Source organism: Neolamprologus brichardi, chromosome 7, assembly GCF_056152115.1.
Source record: "Neolamprologus brichardi isolate AB-2024 chromosome 7, ASM5615211v1, whole genome shotgun sequence".
NCBI classification, from domain to species: domain Eukaryota; kingdom Metazoa; phylum Chordata; class Actinopteri; order Cichliformes; family Cichlidae; genus Neolamprologus; species Neolamprologus brichardi.
Window position 1 is genome coordinate 39,233,383 of NC_142110.1, and position 20,530 is coordinate 39,253,912.

A 20,530-nucleotide genomic window follows, 5' to 3' on the forward strand; every position below is an offset into this window, starting at 1 on the left:
TTGCATTGCTAAAATAAACTGAGGTCTTAGAACCAAAAGCATATAAATTACATGTTGGACCAAAACCAAAAATGACAGTTGTTAGATGTGACTATTTGACTAGCTATTCTAATGCTTTTACATTTTACAGTTGTCTTGAAACAGCTGACCATGGCATCTTCATTTGTGCGGTGATTAAAGATACAGCTTTAGGTCACATTTGTCAAATAGATGTTTGAAGGTCAGTTTCAGTGGCTTTAGTTCCCTCCTAGTTTTGCTCCCATGTGGAATTCCCCAATGTTCATTTCTGGGGTCAATTATTTTCTACATTACTTACTCCTTCTAAGATCCATTTTGAAAAAAAAAAAATACCATGTCTTTCCACTTTTATGCTGATGATTCCCAAATTTACCTGCCACTTAAAAGGAATGATGGTCGCTCCTTAAAAATGTTGTTGGGTTGTTTCAGTGACAACAGAGTAACACTTAAAATTTTGAAACTTAGATGACAGTAAAACTACTATCCCCAAAATTACACCTGAGCACCCTTGGACCTTTCAGTATGTTCAGACCATTGTAATCAACCCTGACATGAAAATGAAAGTTAAAGTTGTTTTAAAATAGGATAAACAAAGTGTCTTAAAATATGTCTTTTACTATTAATACTTCTTTTTAAGGTCAAGTACTATTCATTGTCTAAAAATGTCAAGCGGGTTATACATATCACGACTATGTCATTTATGTTAGTGTAAGTCAGGCCTCTGTCTCATACATACAATAGATCTGAAATGCTGCTACATGCCTGTTTTGGCCTCCCTTCATTGGCTTCTTGTTTGTTTTAGGATTGAATTTTACTATTTTATTGTATGTTTTTTAATCTCTTAATGAGTCTTGCTGACCTCTTAACACCTTATGTCTCTTCAAGGTCACTTGGTTCACTGACCTGTTACTTCTTCTTACCCTGAAGACAAAAGAAGAGAATCATAGCCATTAAACTCAAAATGAGTTGCACTTACATGCTAGGCTTGCCCTTAGCCTCCAAATTTTAACATTGCATCTTAAAACCCATTTTACTCTTTGGTTTTTAACCCAAAGTGAGAGCTGAATGTATAATCTCTCATATGTGTTTTTTTGTGTGTGCGTGTAAGCTTGATTTTTATTATGTTCTTAGTACAACATTTGGAATCCAATGAACTGAATATTAATGATACAGTATAACAACATTAAAAAACATCTATATCAGAAAAAACTAAAGTTTGAGATTTATTTGGAGATACAAGTCTGCTGTGACCGGATATCTTGTAAAACGGTTGAAATCCACAAAAACATGAAGGGTACTGCCATCTGGCACTATTTGTGCCTCCTCTGTATTCTCTGTCTTGTGGTTAAGCCCTAACTGAGTGACTACATAATGAAGCAAACTACAATTACATTTTTAGTCTTACCTGCTGGAAGGCTAAAGTGCAAAGTCAAACTGTACATATTGAAATATACTGAGTTTAGCTTAAATTTGCTCCACTTCAGGGATGTTGAACTTTCGATGTTTCCTTTAATCCCATTATCATAATGCAGTTAAACATCCTTAATAACTCTTCAACAGCAGTTAAAACAGTTTTTTTCTGGACTGACCTACCTGGAAGCATATGCCAGCTATTTTGACTCATGTCTTATCTCCATTTTTTTCCCCACTTCACAGGGCCCAAAAGTGCGTAACGTAAGTAAAAATTCATGTGTGCTCTTTTGGCAGTAAGAAGACATCATGAAGAGTAAGTGATGTGCCTGTTTCTCCCAATATGTGACTTACACCACTTTGTTCATGCTTCTAGTGACTTCAGACATAAGGTACTTTGTAATCTCTGCTCTTCTATTGCATTCCTGCAATTATGTTGGTTCTATTTACAAAAAAACATTTCAGTAAAGGCTACCAGATGGGTCTGTGGGTGTCGCACATAAAAACAAGTCTTATGGTCAGGCTTATGAGTTTTCTGATACATACTGTATGTGTTAAGTAAAAGATTTTTTTGTTGTTGTTTTAATATTTGGGTGTTTCTAGGTTGGATTAATGCACATATACTAAAATAAATGACCCAAACATACACAACTGTGAGAAATACTTTTAAGACACAGCCCAGTCCAGGCATTGACAAAACAGTGGGCTCAGATCCTGCAGATCTCGACAATAATTTTCTCCATATAGATATTTTATAGACTGAGTGACAAGATATGAACTATTGGCTCTTTATCCTCACATAACATCTTTTTGACTTGACTGAAAATACTTGATGGTTGTAGCTGGAGAATAAAGAATCCAAGCTTTGAGCATCGCTTAAAGGGAATACTGAGTCTCATATAAGGAGCATATATAGGCTACAAACAGGCATTCATTTGCTTGCAGCCATGTAGACGTGAGACTTCACTGTGTACAGTAGGTGGGATTCTCCTTTGGCCAACTTGCAGATGTTTGCTTTCCATTGTGGGACACCATAGTTTAAATTTAGTCTGTTAAACTTGTGTGAAATAGAGGGTCTTCTGTTACAACAAGAGCACAAATGTAGCATAGAGGTTATGCAACAGTTTTGACAAATCGCTCAAAGCAAACGGATTTCCCCCATCACTAGGTTCATTGTAGTTCATTCCTCTTTCACCCCTAAGTGTGCCAGGAACTGCTGCTTAAAATACATCATATTACTGCCTTTCATATCTTGGAAACATAATTATGAGTATTTTCTTATTTGGATCTTTCTTTTCTTTCTTTTCTTCACTTTATTATGGTATAGGTATGGTATATATATGGGCCAGATTACATAGATGGAATATGAGAACAAACAACTATAGTGGCAGAGAATCTTGATAAATAATGCTGAGCTCATCCTGAATGTTGAAAAATGTGATACATTTTCAGATTTCCTTAATGTTGGAATCAGCTTTTCAGGAAGGTCAAAAGGACAGGTGACGAATTCACTCCAGAGAGCTTTGATACCCACTGTGCCAAAAAAGATTCCCCTGAGATTTTGGTCAATGTTGGCTTGATAGCGCCACACAACTGCTGCAGATTTGCAGTGCATCCATTACATGAATCTCCCATTCCAAAACATCTCAAAGGTGCTCTGTTTCTTTGAGATGTGATGACGCAGAGAGACAAGCCAGAGACCTTAGTTTGAGATGATTTGATATCCTATTGTCTGTACCATGTCTAAATGCTTAAATGCACTTGGTTGCTGCCATATGATTGTCTGATTAGATATTTCTGCTATCGAGTAGTTAAACATATACCGACTGAAGTGGTTGGTGAGTGTATTTGACTACACTTTGAACACTGGAACAAATTCTTAAATTCTTAGCTGTTTTATTTTGTTAACTTTGAAGTAGTAGTTTTTGTGTTTAACAAAACCTTTACAAATTGTAAAGCGGGCACAGCCATCTTAGAAAACGCGCTCGCTGACTGGAGGACAATCATACAAGTTTCTTATTCTTTTTCAACACGTATTGTGTCATAGTTGGTGTCTATAGCAGCGCAGTGGTGCACACACTGACTTGTCAAGCAAAAGGTCACTGGTTTGACTCCAGCTGGAGATATAAATCTAAGTTTGCCCTGAGAGGTCAAAAACACAGTGAGTGAAGAATCAGCAAATAGAAAAACACTGCAAAAGCACATAAAATACAACAGCAATAATAAATAAATTAAAACACACACAATGGAATTAAAGAAAACATAATAGAAATTTAACAGAAGCATCTCACAAAACAAAATGTGTTTCTGGGGTCACATTAACAAGTTTCCCTACATAAAGTTATGGAAGTTACAGTAACTAAAAAATGCTAAGAACTGCACTGAAATGTAAAACAAGTGGAGGATTCCTCAGTGTTGTGAGGGAGAAAAAGATGCAGGGTAAGGTGTGTTCGTATACTGTAAGAACATGTTTGCTATTACAGTTAGCTTGTTCCATCGAATTATTATTGCCACAAAAACACTTCAGTTTTGTTTTGTGATTTTTTTTAAGCTTTTGCATCATCCCTTACTTTTGTCTGGAGTTACTGCATCCTCTGGTGATGTTATGGTAGCTACCAGCAACCACGTGAAACTCACGACTCCTGTCTTTCTAACAGTGTGAAACTCATAAATCACCCCTTTCTAAGGGCACGTTTACCAGTGAACAGCTACAGAGTTACACTTTGAAATTGGATGATTCTTTGTGATACACCCTATATTTCTATTGTGCTTTACTCAGCATTTTTCTGTTTGCTGGTGTTTTCTTAAGTTGCAGTACATTTGACCTCTCAGGGCCACCGTACAAATCCCCTTTGGGCATGTGTTCAGAGCTATCTGGTGTGGCAACCCCTTGTGGCACAGGGGCAGCTAAAAGTAGCTATTGTCTCACAGATGCTGTCATTAGGTACTGCAAGATATATGCTTGATACTGAAATATTCCGCCACATGGAATTAGAAGAGCAACCACAGGAAAGTTTAATTTTTAATTGTTATTTCTGATTTTTCAACAAATTCTCCAGCTATGGTTAATATGGCCTGTAGTCTGCTTGCAGTTTTGCTCTGTGTAATGTCTGAGTGTTGCTACCAGCACAACTTGTGAAAAAATAAAAGCTGCATTATTTTGCTTTGCTTGGAAATTTCTGCTACATATTATTAAATGTAATTGACATATTTAACTAAATGAAACAAATGAGAAAATGACTTATAGTTCAATGTGTGTAACTTTAACGCTTGATTTCATTCCTCAGCCTCGATGGTTGGTTTACTGCAAACACCTCGCTAAGTGTTCACAGATGGTGTGAAGCTGGCAGACATAACTGTCGCTGCCAAACGCTTTTTCAAAGTCATGGAACTTCAGATGAGAAGGTTTAACTTCACTTGGACACACGCACAGGCAGACAGAAGGAAATATTTCTATGTGGAGGGTTAATTGGCAAGGAATACAATATGTCTTTGAGTCACTCGGTCTCAAACCTTTCTCTCTCTCTGCATCACCCCACCCCTCCCTTCCTGTCTCTTTCTTAAGAAGTTACCAGGAAAAAAAAAATGTGTTTCCAATTAGGTGCGCAGGGATAAAGAACAATTCTTGACAAGGAATACTACAAGAAATGTCTTTGGTAGGAGGACATTTACATTTTTCTATAGGCTAGCATTTTTACATGATAGCTTAAGTGAGAAAATAACAGCACTTATTGTTAATAAAGTTTCACATGCACTAAATTTAAGGGCAGGCTCAGGCTTTATTGAGTTAGGATGCCACACCTTTTAGAAAAAACATAACACATTTTTCCAGATTTGATATATCAAATTAGACACCTTCTTTTCCCTGCATTTTTGGTTCTTCCCAAAATTCCAAAACTGCAGGATCACATTCAGTTTATAGCAACATGGGCGTGTTCACTGTGTTTTATTAAATGGTGTGAAACTGTGCATCAGACTTTGGTGAGTGTGTCAGAAGTGTAACTCTAAGGCTACGTCCACACTAGCCCGGATAGATTTGGAAACGGTGTTTTCGTCTGAAAACGCTCCGCGTCCACACTAGCGTTTTCAGTCGTTTTCACAGAGTTGTGCGTCCACATTGAAATGGCCCAAAACTCTTACGTTCCAGTCCTGCGCATGCGCAAATGCAAGTGAGAATTAAAGAATTTGAAGAAAAGCTATCTGGAGCATGTACAAACTGATATTAATCTTTTTTTAGGACTGTCAAAATTGAGAGCAATCAAAACAACTGCTGTACAATGCACTCCGCTATCTTTATTTAATTGGTCACATGACTGCATCACATGACTAAAATGCATCATCGTTTTAGAAAGTCTGCATTTTTGAGTGTCCACACTGCAACGGGACAGCTCCGTTTTGAAATGTATGCGTTTTTAAGAGCGTTTTCAAAACGCTGCGTTTTTCCTTGAGGAAAATGCTGTTTCAGTGTGGACGGGAGGCCAAAACGAAGAGAAAACGAGGGACGTAGCCTTAGTCATCAGAAGCAGTACTTAAACCCCTCGATGAGCTGCAATAGGTGTGATCTTGTAACCTATTAGCTACATGCTAATGTAGCCCCTGGACGCAAGCAATTCTGGCCGTATGCCTGATTTAGACTTCTGCAAGGAAGTCACATAACCTACATAGGTGGTCTGCATGATTACCATCCTTTATGTGTTGTATGTGCTAACTAGCTTGTAGCTGTGTCGTGTTTTACATGAAATGCCAACCAATTTAGAAAATACCAGGAATTTGTAGAGGACTGTGGCTTTCAAAGACAGACATATTTCTCTCACACATTATTCTACTTCTTTGTACATTTCCTCACATCTGTTCTGATAGTTTTGGCATTATCCCTCTGTAAGTTTGCTGACCTTTGTGATTCCTTGTATTGGCACTATGATTGCATTGCTAGAATGTGTAGCTACTTTTCCAGAAGAGTGCACGCCAGGTCACGACTACGTTGTAGGCTATGAGAGGAGCTTGCAGATGCAATGTATCTGAGGCATAGATTTCAGCCCGAAGTAAAAATCTTCACTTTAGCTGACACTTCCTGTTCCATTTGCCAGTCAAAAAAAAAATCTTCAAGCAATAGCATGTGCAGTCCCTCTTTTCCCATAGACATGTTTACTTGGCCTACAAGTAAAGCTTGGATACCACACAACTGCTGGTACCAAACAGCCCACCTACAGATTCATATACAGAATCTGTTTATAGAAATGACTTACAAAGCATAAGGGGGTCAAGGCCAATACACCACTATGCATGCAGTGCAAACTGAACAACTTGTTGATTTTCTAGTATAACTCATGAAGCCCTATTTCAAATGAAATGCAGTTATTCACAGGCAATTCAGACAAATAGACATACATTTTTTCACTAGCTAATGAATAGTCACTCTACTTGTTTAGCTTTCTGGCTCACTAAAGAGGAACAACTTGTGAGAGCATCCTGGCAAAAGAGAGCTTTTTTATTTTTAACTAGGTGTTAGTTTGCAAAATACAAAATTCACTTTGATCTGTCAAGATCAAGACACAAAGAAAAAGCTCCGGTTATGGTACCTTTGGGTATATATTGTTTGCACTTGGATTATAGAGGGACATTTCAAAAAACTCCTTAGTCTAAGCTGTGGGAATGGAGCAGACAGTGCTATGTGACGCTATGTGACGCACTCAGCTGTATTAAAGCTGCTTGTGTATTCTGTGCACTGTATTTCAGTGTGCAGCCGTGTTTTCAGGTTTTAGCTGTAACTGTGTGTCATCCTGTTCTCTAAATAAAATTGCAATGTAGTCTGTTTGTAAACGTCCTGTCTTGATAAAAGATATGGCATTTCTATCACCGTGTCGGCTTGTGCGTGTGAGTGACGTCACATGCGGACAAAGGTCCCGTCCTGTGTAGTCTGTGTGGCAGTCTGTCGGCCAGAGAGACTGAGAGAGAGAGAGAGAGGGAGAGAGCCGCGCCAGCGCAGAGAGGCACGGAGACGAAGCAGAGAGCGCAAAGGCTTCGATATCTGGGGGGGAAATTAAAACAACTTGCAAAAAAATTTTTGAAAAAAAAAAAACGGCCAAAAAACAACAAAGCCAAAAAACAAACAAAATCGGGACATAGCGGTGGGAAAATTTGACCGATCTTTCGCTTTTTTCCCCCCGCACGGACATAAAATGAAAGGGTTACCTGGCTGCATGTTGGATTTTAAATCTTATATTACACCGCTGCGGCGTTGACTTCAGAGTTGCGCAGGCAGAGTCTGTATGAGTTGTCTGTTGGAGGAATTTTAGACACTCCGGATCAAACTTGAGTTGGACATCCAGGAACCAGTCAGGGAGTAAGCTAAACCACCTACCCACTGCTCTCACTGCATGCAGGACACTGTAAGTATTTGATATCTTATCCTCACTGTTGAGAGATTTCCCCATAATTTAACATTTGTTACATAGAGGGGGGTACATGTATAGGTTTATGTGGACCGCTGTGTCTTACTATGCACATATGCCTAAGAGTGGGCATCTTTTCATAATCAAAAGTATACCTGCCACGTAGACGTGGCGATAGAGCAGTCAGTTCAGATAAAGGCTTTGATGGTATTAGCAGATGCCTGGAGCCTCTCAGCGCACCGCTATTTCAACGGGAGACGCGCAGTTGTGCGTCTATAGAGGATGTGAGAACAGGGACGCGGCTGGAATGAAGGACTTGTTGCGCCAGAACTGGGCTCTTTATCAAACTCTGGGATTGGAACAACACTTGTAAATGGGAGTGAGAGGAAAAAAATAAATGGGCGTTGGGTGTAGGAGTTTATAAAGGCTGACATCTGTTTAGATTTTCCACGCTGATCTCGTTATAGAGAATGTGTTCTTATGATCTTATTTTAGATTTCTTTATCGAATCTCTGAGTCTTCCTTCCCCAAATCAAATCGAAACCCATTCTAACCAGCATCGGTTATTCAAGAGAAAACACTTGTGCTGTCAGTATGAGTATTACAGATGACCAAACCACCAGCAGCATGTTGAAGCATTTCTTGTAGTGCTGGCGTCTTTCCAAAGAAAACGCCTTGACTCTGTCTTCTGCCGGCAGGCGTCAATCCACCCTACTCAAGCCCTAAAAATCAACTGTAACTGTTACAATTTTAGCAGACTTTAGTAACACCTTTGGAAACAAAGTGATTTAGTTATTCATCGAACACAAGATAGTTAAGTTTAACTGTATGAATTTAGGGTACACAGGCTTCACCTGTTATGGCAGAGATGGATAGCTCAGAGGTCCAACTTGTAGTCTAAAAGTCAAAAGGAGCAATAATTCCAACATCTTAAGACCAACTGGGATGGAATGCTTGTTTTTTTTTTTTTTCATCTGACAGGTTCTGATCAGATGCTGTGTTGTTTGTCGGTTAGTCATAATAAGTCATGCATAACAAACTGGAGATAAATATACATGAAACAGCTCTTGTGGGGACCTTGCTGACTGTTATCGGACAAAAGCACATCTTAAAAGCTCTGTTTCTGTTATTGGCACTGTAAAACACTCTTAATGGAAAAATCTGAATCTCCCTTGAGACCCGTGGGACTTAATTTAGAACAGGTTTGCTCAAACTTTAACTTGCCCAACAATTAAGCTGAGTTAAGATGTTCTTGATGATATAGGGTGAAATAAATCCTTTGAGTTCTGTCCTTCCTTGAGTTTTCTTAGTCAAAACTCCCCATGGCAGATTTCCATTTGAAGATGAACCATTTCACATCTATACAGGAGATAAAAAGGCATAAATGAGTACTTTTATGTTTCCTGAAAGAGCTCTTTTGAGCCACACACATCTGGTTTGTCATCAATCTCCACAGACCTCAGGGATAGATTTCTGTTACCTTAGCCCGGGTCATGCTTTCAAATAAACACAGTTGGCTGTGTTCTTGCTTGGAAAGTGACAAAAGACTTCACAGCTGTGTTGCTGATGTGATGCGTTTTACTGGTTCCTTTTAGTTCCTATTATTGGCAGTTTGCTCATTATATGCCTATTCCTTCAAAAGTATTATTATTGTTTTGAAGAATGTTATATACCCACCAAAAACCTTGAAACTTGACCAGAACAGTTTATTAAGTTCATGACCTTCCTTTTTTTAAATCAAAGTTTCCACATGCACCCAAGATATGTGATAAGACCGCAGAGTTTCTGTGTCATCAAAGTAAATTTGAACTGATTGAGAAGGTCTGCTGTAAGGGAAAAACGGTGCTTGATACATGCTGTCACTCCCTTTTGATGTTTCCTGATTAACACTAATTTGGGACTCAAATGGTGTCTCTGTGTCTGAGTGGGTATGTTTATTTGTGTATTCAAAAGAGAGAGTGAGACCACTGCTTACCTACCACCCGCTGTCACAGGTCTCAGGGGGTCTTTGATTCTAAAGAGAGTGATAGGACCATTAGCACTCCTGAAAAGAGATTTCAAATGACTTTGGCTACGTCCACACTAATGCGTTTTTGTTTGAAAACGCATAGTTTTCTCTCCGTTTTGGCCTCTCGTCCACACTGAGATGACATTTTCCCCAAGGAAAAACGTAGTGTTTTGAAAACGCTCTCGAAAATGAATACATTTCAAAACGGAGCTGTCCCTTCACAGTGTGGACACTCGAAAACGCAGACTTTCTTAAACGATGATGCATTTTAGTCATGTGATGCAGTCATGTGACCAATTAAACAAAGATAGTGGAGGGCATTAAACAGCAGTTGTTTTGATTGCTCTCAATTTTGACAGCCCTAAAAAAGATTAATATCAGCTTGTACATGCTCCAGATAGCTTTTCTTCAAATTGTCACTCGCATTTGCGCAGGACTGGAACGTAAGTGTTTTCAATGTGGACGCACAACTCTGTGAAAATGAGTGAAAACGCTAGTGTGGACGCGGAGCGTTTTCAGACGAAAACGCCATTTTCAAATCTATCCGGGCTAGTGTGGACGTAGCCTTTGAAGCGACTTTAATCATGGATTCAACATTCTCAACATTTCTTACAGCCTTAAGCAACCAGAATAAAAGATTTCTCTTTAATAGTTTGTTGAATATCGATTTCGTTTTATTTACTTATTTGATGGATAGTGTGAATAAGTTAAGTAAAAATTAAGAAACAGGAAATCAATCCAACAAGCACAGTGGTTCGATTATTGTCATATATACAAAATCTCACATTTTTTGGACATTTCTTTTCTGGGAAATTCTTCAGTAGTGTAGTGAGCCACATAGTTCTTATTTACTGAACTAGGTCAATTTGTTCACTCTCGATATAGCTTATTTAAGTCATTCTCAAGTACTTATTTTAAAAAAACAACTGCAAATATCTGCACTTTTTTTCATTTAGCATCATCTTATGGTAACAAAAATAACATTTTCAAGTAGCTGCAGCACTCTGTGACACACAAACCAAATTCATTTAGTGCAACATTTTAAAACTTACACAGCTACTGTAGAGTGTTGTAAAATTAAGACATAACTCGGGGAGAGAGAAAGTGAGAGATGATAGTGTCATACAACAAGCAGGAAAAAAACAACAGATAAAAAGTATAAAAGACTTATGATGCCATTGTATTAAAAAACAGTTGATGATGATTTAAAGTGACAGTGTTTGAGTGCTTTTGTTGAATGATACTTTGTCTATATATAGATTTAGATATATATAGGCCACAAACATTTTTATTTACTAGTCAAGTGCACTTAAAATATGGGTAAAGCAAAGTAAAGTAAAGAGGCTCAGAGAAGCACCTCAGGTTCTTAGCCCTTAAAGTTGTTGTTGATAGATTTGATGGGGTTACAGAAACATACTCATCTGAAAGTCATTCCAGAGAAGTTGATTCTTTTGACTTCTGACCTCTTTTATCAAACTAAACAGAACTCCCATTGCAAAGACTTACTGTCTCCCCTGAAGATGACTGCTTTATGTTTCCCGTCATGAGCTTTGACGTCCATCAAAAGCCTGGGTTCTTGAAACATCTGTGTTGTGATTACTGGAACCCTGATTTTTCCTCCCCCTATTCTAAGGAACTGCATTCCACCCATTCTTACTCCTTAGATCCAGATTGTTTCCACATTCATGCATCAACCTGCATGAATGTGTGAGCAGTTGCTGCAGAAAATAAATTTCTTCAAGGCCCATTTAAAAAAAGGAAGTAATTCAAAATAGCCTTTGACCTGTTCACAGCTATAAAAAAATATACACAAGATAGCACAAATAGTTATAAATGGTTTTAGAATCACTGATACTCTCTCTGAAGTTATCTTGACTTTTACTTACATACACATGTATTCTTATTAACACGAATTACAGATATTATGCTCCTCAGTGTCTGCACAGTCTTTGACCTTTGCACATCTTTAGCATTCAGTGCCTTGTATCACATTTATGTTAGGTAAGATTAGATTAGAAAAGTCCAACAGTTGAGTCATTACTGTGAAGTTAATTAATCAAAATTTAAAAATGATGCAATAAGGACCTTAAATCTAAAATGAATACAGTAGTTGTGATATCTTTTATTATCAGCTACTGTCAATAACATAATAACATAAACAATATCTGAAAATATCTCTCAAACTTCAGCTTGTTCTTGGTTCTGGGATCAAGTAATTATAGCTGTATATCTCATCTTCTGAAAACATTACCTTTGGCTTTTAATAGATAGACTTTGATAGAATTTGCTCATAACTACTTATTTGGAGGCAGTCGTTTGTTTTCTTCTGTTTATCCACAGGGAGCTTTGTTGCCATCTTCTACCTTTACAATTCATTTTTTTACCTTAGATAAATGGAAAAAATAAATTGTGGTTTTGACAGGAAACTGACAGCTGTCAGATTAACACTACTGTGGTTGCATGGCTACGAGTGATACGCAATGAATGTTGTTTTGGGAAGTAAATATATTTGATGTTAATGTAGTTACTGTATATTCCAAACAAACTTCAGATAACGTCATGGCATGCTGGAAACATTCATAAATATTTAAAGAAAGCAGTTTTGCACAGTTTGGTAAATCTATACACAAACTGCTCACAACTATCAGTGTGTACATATTATTATGCTGTCATCATGTAAGGTATTGTTTTTTAATTCCACAGTTTAGCTAGTGCTAACAGAAAAGAAAATGGACCCGATATTTACCCAGAAAGATTACATGAATTAGGTTAGAATACACAATCACTTGCACAAAGGGTAGATGTATATTTACTGCAAAGTGTTTGGGGTGCATACAGTACATGTTTTGGCACTTCAAAATATGGAACAGTCATATTATGTTACCACTTTACTTACAAGTTCTTCTTTATTGAGAGGCAGGCTTTAAGGGCTTAAAAGGATAATGGTCAGTGTGACCAAAAGCCAAGTGTTCATCCATGTGATGTTTACATTGTCAGGAGCTCAACCCACAATGGTGCAGTACTGTAGGCTCGTGCTGCCAGACACTGGACCACACCAGTTAGAGATAAACACATTCAGTGGCTCTAATGCTAACATGGTTCAAGACATAGATCCTGCTCTTACCACTTATTTCTCTAATGACCACTCATTAACTTCCTTGTAACAGATCATGTGTGGCTTTGAGGCAGAAGACGGTTAAAATCATCTGAAAGGTGTGAGTCATGCATGAAAGAAAGAGGAACTAAGAAACACCATAATAAGGAAATAATTTTTCAAGCCAGCACAAATCATGACTCTTTCTGCGGGTACTGTATTAGTATGATTATTTGGTTCTGTACTTCACCACGCTCTTTTTGAAGTGAAACAATGACACTAACCCTTTTTTCAGATGTTACATAGCATTTTAAAGTAGTATAATTCAATGCAGTCGAAGAGTGAAATGCTCTTTTAAAACAATCCTATGAGGTCTTTAGAATATGAGGAGCCCTGCTTATTCAAGACTTTGTATGTAATCAGAAGGAGTTTAAATTTAATTTTGAATTTAACAGGGAGCCAATGAACATATGAGAAATATTACCTGTCTTTTTTGTTCCTGGTAGTGATGTGCGATACCACAGATTTCCTTTCCGATCTGATACCAAGTAAAATTCAGGGTGGAATTGACGATACTGATCCGATACTCTGTACAAAAACTTAATGTTTCATTGTATTTCATAATACAATATATAATTGCATTATGTAATTGTAATAATAATATAATAATATAGCTTCATAATGATTACAGGACATCAGACTACTTGTTCTCATTGCTTAATGATGCAGAATTATCATATAGAAATAAAAAACCTGAAGTTGTGCGCTATTTGAGCATGTTGCTGCCTGCAGCACTAAAGGACTCCGCAAGAGATGTCTGTCTCGCCCTAGCAGCACCTGTCCCTCTCCTCCTCTTCAGTTCGCCTCAACATAAGCTCGTCATATTCTGTGATATGATTTACTCTGAGGTGTTTGACGAGGTTAGTGGTGTTGCCACAACACCTCACTTTCTTGCCACATGTATCGCAAACCACATCTTGGCTGTTTGTGAAGGTAAAATACGTCCACACATGACTCTGTTTACGCTCAGCCATTGTTGTGAGTGCGCACACCAGGGGCTGCGACACATTTATACAGCTGTGTTTCGCATATGACTATGAAAGGCGTAAGAGGAAGTAGTTCCTTCCAATGTAGACGATCCGAATGAAGTAGTTTTTTTCCACTGCGTTCCTTTTAATTGTAAAAACTACAAATTTGCCCCAGAGTACTAAAATATCAATATTTTAATAAGAGAATCGATTCTAGAACATAAATTACTGGTATCGGAAGAATCGATATTTCAATATCAATATCGATTTCAATAAGAAGTATATATTTAGAGATGTTGTGCATCTCTAAATTCAGAAACTCTACAAAGATGCTCTACATATTTTTTGTGGGTATCAAAGGACATATTTTGATTGAAATGACTCCCACATTACTCATAGTGTTACTGGAAGTATCTAATCAGCCAAAGAGATGGCAGCAACTCAGTGCATTTAGGCATGCTGACATAGTCAAGATAACCTGCTAAAGTGAGCATCAAAATTGTGAAGGTCAATGAAGTGACTTTGAATGGTAAATGGCCTGTATTTGTATAGCGCTTTACTAGTCCCTAAGGACCCCAAAGCGCTTTACACAACCAGTCATCCACCCATTCACACACTGGTGATGGTAAGCTACATTGTAGCCACAGCCACCCTGGGGTGCACTGACAGAGGTGAGGCTGCCGGACACTGGCGCCACCGGGCCCTCTGACCACCACCAGTAGGCAACGGGTGAAGTGTCTTGCCCAAGCCGGGGCTCGAACCGGCAACCTTCCGATTACAAGGCAAAGTCCCAACTCTTGAGCCACGATCGCTCCACAATGAATGTGGTTGTTGGTGTCAGATGAGTTGGTCTGAGCATTTCCGAAATTGCTGATTTACTGGGATTTTCCGGCACAACCATTTCTACTGTTTACAGAAAATGACCCAAGTAGAAGAATATATCCAGTGTGTGGTAGATGACTGAGTTGATAGGAAATGAACAGAAACTCCAATAACCATTTGTTACAACTGAGATATGAAGATACTCATTTCTGAATGCACAACACATCAAACCTTTAAGCAGATGTGCTACAACAGTAGCACATCTGCTTAAAGGTACCATACCAAATGTCCATCCTGTGTGCTTATAATAGGAACCAGGCCTCCAATTCAAATAAGGCTAACCAAAATTGGACAACAGACGATTGTAAAAATGTTACCTAGTGTGATAAGTCTGAATTTCCCCTGGATCATTTCGATGGTAGGGTCAGACTTTTCTCTTAAAGCCTTTTATGACCATGGTTTACCAATCTTCCAGTAGGAAAACACTCCATGCCACGAAGCTCAAATCATTTCAAACGGGTTTCTTGAACATGACAATGAGTTTACTGTAGTCAAATGGTTTCCACAGTCACTGGATCTCAATCCAACAGAGCACTTTTGTGATGTGGTGGAATGGGATATTCCCATTATGGATGTGCAGCTGAAAAATCTGTACCAGTTGTGTGATGCTATCATGGTACTATGGACCAAAATCTCTGAGGAATGATTCCGGGACCTTGTTGAATCTCAGCCATGAAGGATTAAGGCAGCTTGGAAGACAAACTGGGATCTGGTATCCAATAAAAAAGGTATCCAATGAGCATACACAGATGAAGATACAGACATATACATACATGTATGCATATGTAAATCTAGATATACACACAAATTAATTATCATTTCAAATTATGACCACATGCACACATTTGTTTTTATTCAGTGCAGTGCATTAATGGTTTTGACAGGCCAGGTCATTAAAGTGATGAATTTGAAGAACACTTTTGAGTCAAACCCTGAAATCTCTGCAGACCACACTGACGCAATCCCATATTGCATCTGAGCTCCAGTGATGTAATTTGTGGAATCTGGCTCTAATAGTACAATTTCATTAGAGAACACGCCCGTTAATAAAATCCAGAAAAAAACAAACAAAAACAAAAACAAACTGATACATATGGTAGTGACTGTTTAGGTAAAAAAAAAATCCAGTCATTGTTAAATACTTCAGTTATTATAATAAAACCACTTGTTATAAACGGTTCTTAGACTGTTTTAAATGCATTCACGCAACCGTCCATCAATTATTCATCTATTTTAAGCATCTTTTTCTTTCTTTCACAGTTTCTTTTTAAAATATATCTTAAACCACTGTAAGAAGGAGGATTTTTAATAGCAGAATCCCCTTTTTATGCCTTCTAGCATAAAAATGTGCTCTACCTAAACATGTGGGACAGATGAGAAAGATCTTAAAGCTAATAATCTGAGTTACATGACAGTTCCAAAGTGAAAAGCTGCATTATATGCCACCACATAGATAATAACTAGTGAGTTGGATTTTGGTTGTCACAAGACTTTCCAAAGCTATGGTCCCTGTGAGAATTTATAGCCAAATTAAAACAGCTTTTATATGTTATTTATGATTCTGCCCATTATTTAGAAATAACAAATTGCTGTCAGTGGCTTTGGAAAAACCGAAAGCCACTGTGAAACCAAGCCGCCTCTCTCTATGTAATTTAGAAGTTAACTCCTTCTCCTTGTGAAATGAAACATTATTTTGTCAGCGCATCCAGGAGTAACCATTCCCAATGTGCTTCTGTTGGTGGTGTGATGAAACGCTGCTCCTTGAAATGCCTGAAATATGATTTTTCATCTTTTAAAATGCACTATTTGTTTAATTATTTTACTACCATAATGTTTTGGTAGAAAATTCTGTTCAATATTATGTATAGTATACTCGATATATTTAGCCTATCACTATTTAGTGTGGTTTTTGTCACTAAAGAATATTGTGTATGTTTGAAGCTCCTACATTTCCTAAATGCATTCATATCACTACCAGAGAGCTCTTTTTGAGATAAACAAAGCAAGAATTAAAGCAAGCCAACAATGTTGGTTATGTATTTCACTACTGAATTGCATTCTTGTTTATTTATGCAATTGTGGTGCTTGATTACACTAATAGTCCTACAAAGGTGTAGTATTCTATTCTATTCTATTCTATTCTATTCCAGTATAATGACCATTTGGGGCCATGTGTGCTGTGATGGAAGTGGTTCGAAGGGTATCATCCTCTGATGAGCTGTGAATCAGCCGGTCACGCCTGCAGTCACTCATGACTCAACACAGGCTCTCAATCCAATCCTTGTTCCGAGTTCTGTCGGTACGCAGCAACTGTTTGAGTGTATGTGCAAGTGTGTGCGTGTGTGTGTGGTTTGTAATGATAAAGATAAAGTTAAAGAATGAAAGCCTATGTGGCTGAGTGTTTGTGTGCATGCTAGCTTGTAGAAGCCCAGCGTCTCTGCTATCTGGGGTGGGAGAGATGGAAACAATGGGCACATTGTGTGGAGAGTTGGCAAAGATGGGAGGAGGGAGCTGGAGGAAAAGAAGCAGGCAACAGGAGAGGAAATCTGAGAAGAAAAAGATTGCAGAAGATGAGCACAAGGGCAAAGAGGAGAGGGGGACACAGAGGTGGAAAGAGAAAAGGAAAGAGATTTGGAGGTGAGGGATGGAAGAACCGTGGGAAGTTATGAGACTTTTTGGTTTCACTTGAGTCGAACATGGATTAGACACATTTAAAATTCCCAATAATCAAGCTGCAACCAAATATTTCCTATAGATAATCTAAAATGCATTGAAATGTAGAAAAAAAGACTTTTTGAACCCATTTGAAGTACATTTCCAAACATATGGGTAGCCTTGCATAGTGATTCATACCATATACCATGATACATAGTAAGAAATAAAATTCCTCCATTTTAGTAATTTTTGATCAATATGTAGTTTATAAAATGCAAACTACAAACTCTGTGGAAAACAGCTAGTTAGCTTAGCAGTAGAGTAGGTGCAAAGTAAGGGTCAACAGCAACTCACTCAGACTAAGTGAAGTCTCTTTATATTGCAAGTATATATAATATTTTAATAGCTGACACTGTTAATGTTAGAAATTGGAAAAGAGGGAAGGTGTTCACTTACGCTTTAAGTAAACATATAGAGAAGAGCCTTAGCTCATGAACCCCTTGCAAGCTTTCAAAGAAGACATTTTTTTTTATCACTTTCATATGTTTCCTGTGTCTCATAAATCATTCACATCAAAGTACAATTTGAAAAATGCTCCACAGGATTCATTTTATGTACCAAAAATAGTTAGACATTTTTTTAATCATGATTTCACCCCAGCTGTGCACTAAATGACTCCCTTTTCTCTTTCTGATAATTTATGCTTCTCTGTAATCATTCTTACATGTTTCGTGACTTTTTATGAAAATAAATAATTCTTTTTCTCAAAGTTAAAAACCTCAGAGCCAGGAGCTCACTCTAGAGTACAACACTGATAAACTGCAGGGATCCTGTTTGGAACATTAGCTTTTTTTGTGTGTGACCTCACATATAAACAAGCTTCAAATGGTCATATTTCTGTCTGAACTCCAAAGCTAGAAGATGTATCATTTTCTCCATAAAAAGAAAAGAGAAGTTTCCCGGTGAAATGCTACATCAGTGAGACTCATTCAAGAAAGAGACAATTTGTAGACTACAATACTTCATATACAGCCTTTAATGCACATGTGAGTTATAGATCACTATGGGTGAAACAATGTATGATACGTACAATTTTTCTTCTCTTTCATGAGTTCCATGAGGGCTATATGTTGCTTAGCATGGAATCCCAGATCAGTGATTGGTCTCAACGTGTGTCTAAATAAATATTAGTTAAAACAGACTAAACTCTTGTTCTGTGTAAGAATAACATCATATCTGAGGGTGATTTTCTTAAAGGTATTTCTCTCAGGGGTGCATTTCAATAACAGCAGCCAGAAGGCTGGATGATGCATTTTCAATAGAGTGGGAACAGACTCTACTCTTAAGTGTTTAGTGGACTTCTTGTCTGGCAGTGACTGAAGTTGGTTTATCTCGGCACTTGTCAGAACAGTGCAAAATACATTCACAAGCAACATTTGTTTTGGAGCCAATTAAAAACAACAACAACAACAAAGCAAAACAACAACAACAACAAAACAAAGTATCAAATTTGCTCAGCTGATGAGCATGAGGCAGTGATGCATAAGAACTCAATTTACAGTGGATAGCTCAGATAATCCAATCATAATATGCTCATCTATGAACTCGCAGCCACTTCAGTTCAATAATGATCAGCGCAATTAACCAAGTATAACACAAACAAATGGGTAGTGACAGGATGAGAAACAAGATGATTTTTGCATATTTGTTATTTGACAAGCTGATATATGCATAGGTTTCGGGCAAGTATTTCTCTCAGGAAATATTAGAGTGAACCACGTGTGTTCGGAGAGGACATGTAAAATTTCCATTTTTTGATACAAGAAAAAATTCTTACTTTAGAAAATGAGTAAGTTCTTCAGATGATGCCGCTCTGATGGAGTTTAGCATTAGGACTGCATTATTATTCTGCTGTATAAATCTCAAATCTGTGTGTCACATGTGAAGACAGCACAAAGCAGCAATATTTAGAATCAGATCCTGACCAGTCTGCTGTTATTAAACTTTTGTAAGTGGACGCTTTTTTCTGTGCGTGCTATGTGAAGCTGCGGATATTTATTAAAGTCATAGGAAAGAATTTGACACAGCCAGCTGTTTGCAACAAGCAAGACTGGACACTAAAATAACAAGTATGGAGGAGCTCAGATATGGAGGATTGCATCTAAGCATGAAGTGCAAGGTACAAATGACTTTATGTATTTTTTGGTAACAATGGTAACAACCTGATAACAACCTTCATTTAATTTACATTTTCCTGCAAATGTAAATATAAAAGGCCAGTAGAAAAATCGCTAAATTGACTAAATCTTAAGTGCATCTCTTTTATCTTGACAGAAAAGAGCCGTGTTAGCACAAACTGTTAAAGAAAATCAACACCCAAGAATTATTTCTTTATAGTCCTCATGCTTAGTGTAGTTCAAAAGCAAAAGCAGAGGCCGAGCGCTTGATGTGTCTGCCAGGAAATTGTGGTTTGCTTCCTGTTTGGAAGCTTTGACTTTTTGAACTTTGTTTTGCTTGGTTTTCACTTGCTGATTTGTTTGATTTGAACTCACTTTTTTCACTTCAGACACTAAAAGCTACTTAGATTTAGTAAAAGATTGTGGTTTGAGCTCACAGCATTAAGTCAACACATTGAAATATGGCATTTGCCTAGTGTATCTGACAGATGTAACAGATCTGCGTGACTATTACCTAAACCTGGTCCACAGCCACTCGTGTGAAAAGACGCCCTGTGTGTAATTTGGAGAAAATGACAGATTTAATGTCCTTGCAATGAGAATGGGCTGGATAAACAATTTACTATGTAGCACATGCTGACATAGCAGTCCTGATTCAGTGCTTTTCTACTAATACCATAAAGTGTGTTAACAGATTTAAATGCCATGAGCCCGTTTCTATTACAGCTAACCTAAAGCAAAGTGTTGAAGATTTCCATAAATCTTTTAATAGTAATAAAAAAAATCTATGGTCCTTTGTTTACCTCATTACAAACTATAGCATCCATTGTATCTGGTACTGGATGCATATTCTAGGAACCGTGTGG

General features: G+C 37.7%; 1 protein-coding gene across 1 annotated transcript in view; it reads left to right on the forward strand.

The window, feature by feature from the left end:
• The first annotated feature begins 7,369 nt into the window (after positions 1-7,369).
• Positions 7,370-20,530, forward strand: part of lpar1 (lysophosphatidic acid receptor 1) — a 36,462-nt gene continuing 23,301 nt past the window's right edge. The window contains exon 1 of the mRNA XM_006795599.3: positions 7,370-7,817. The gene's annotated coding sequence lies outside the window, so the exon portion shown is untranslated. The remainder of the gene's footprint in view (positions 7,818-20,530) is intronic.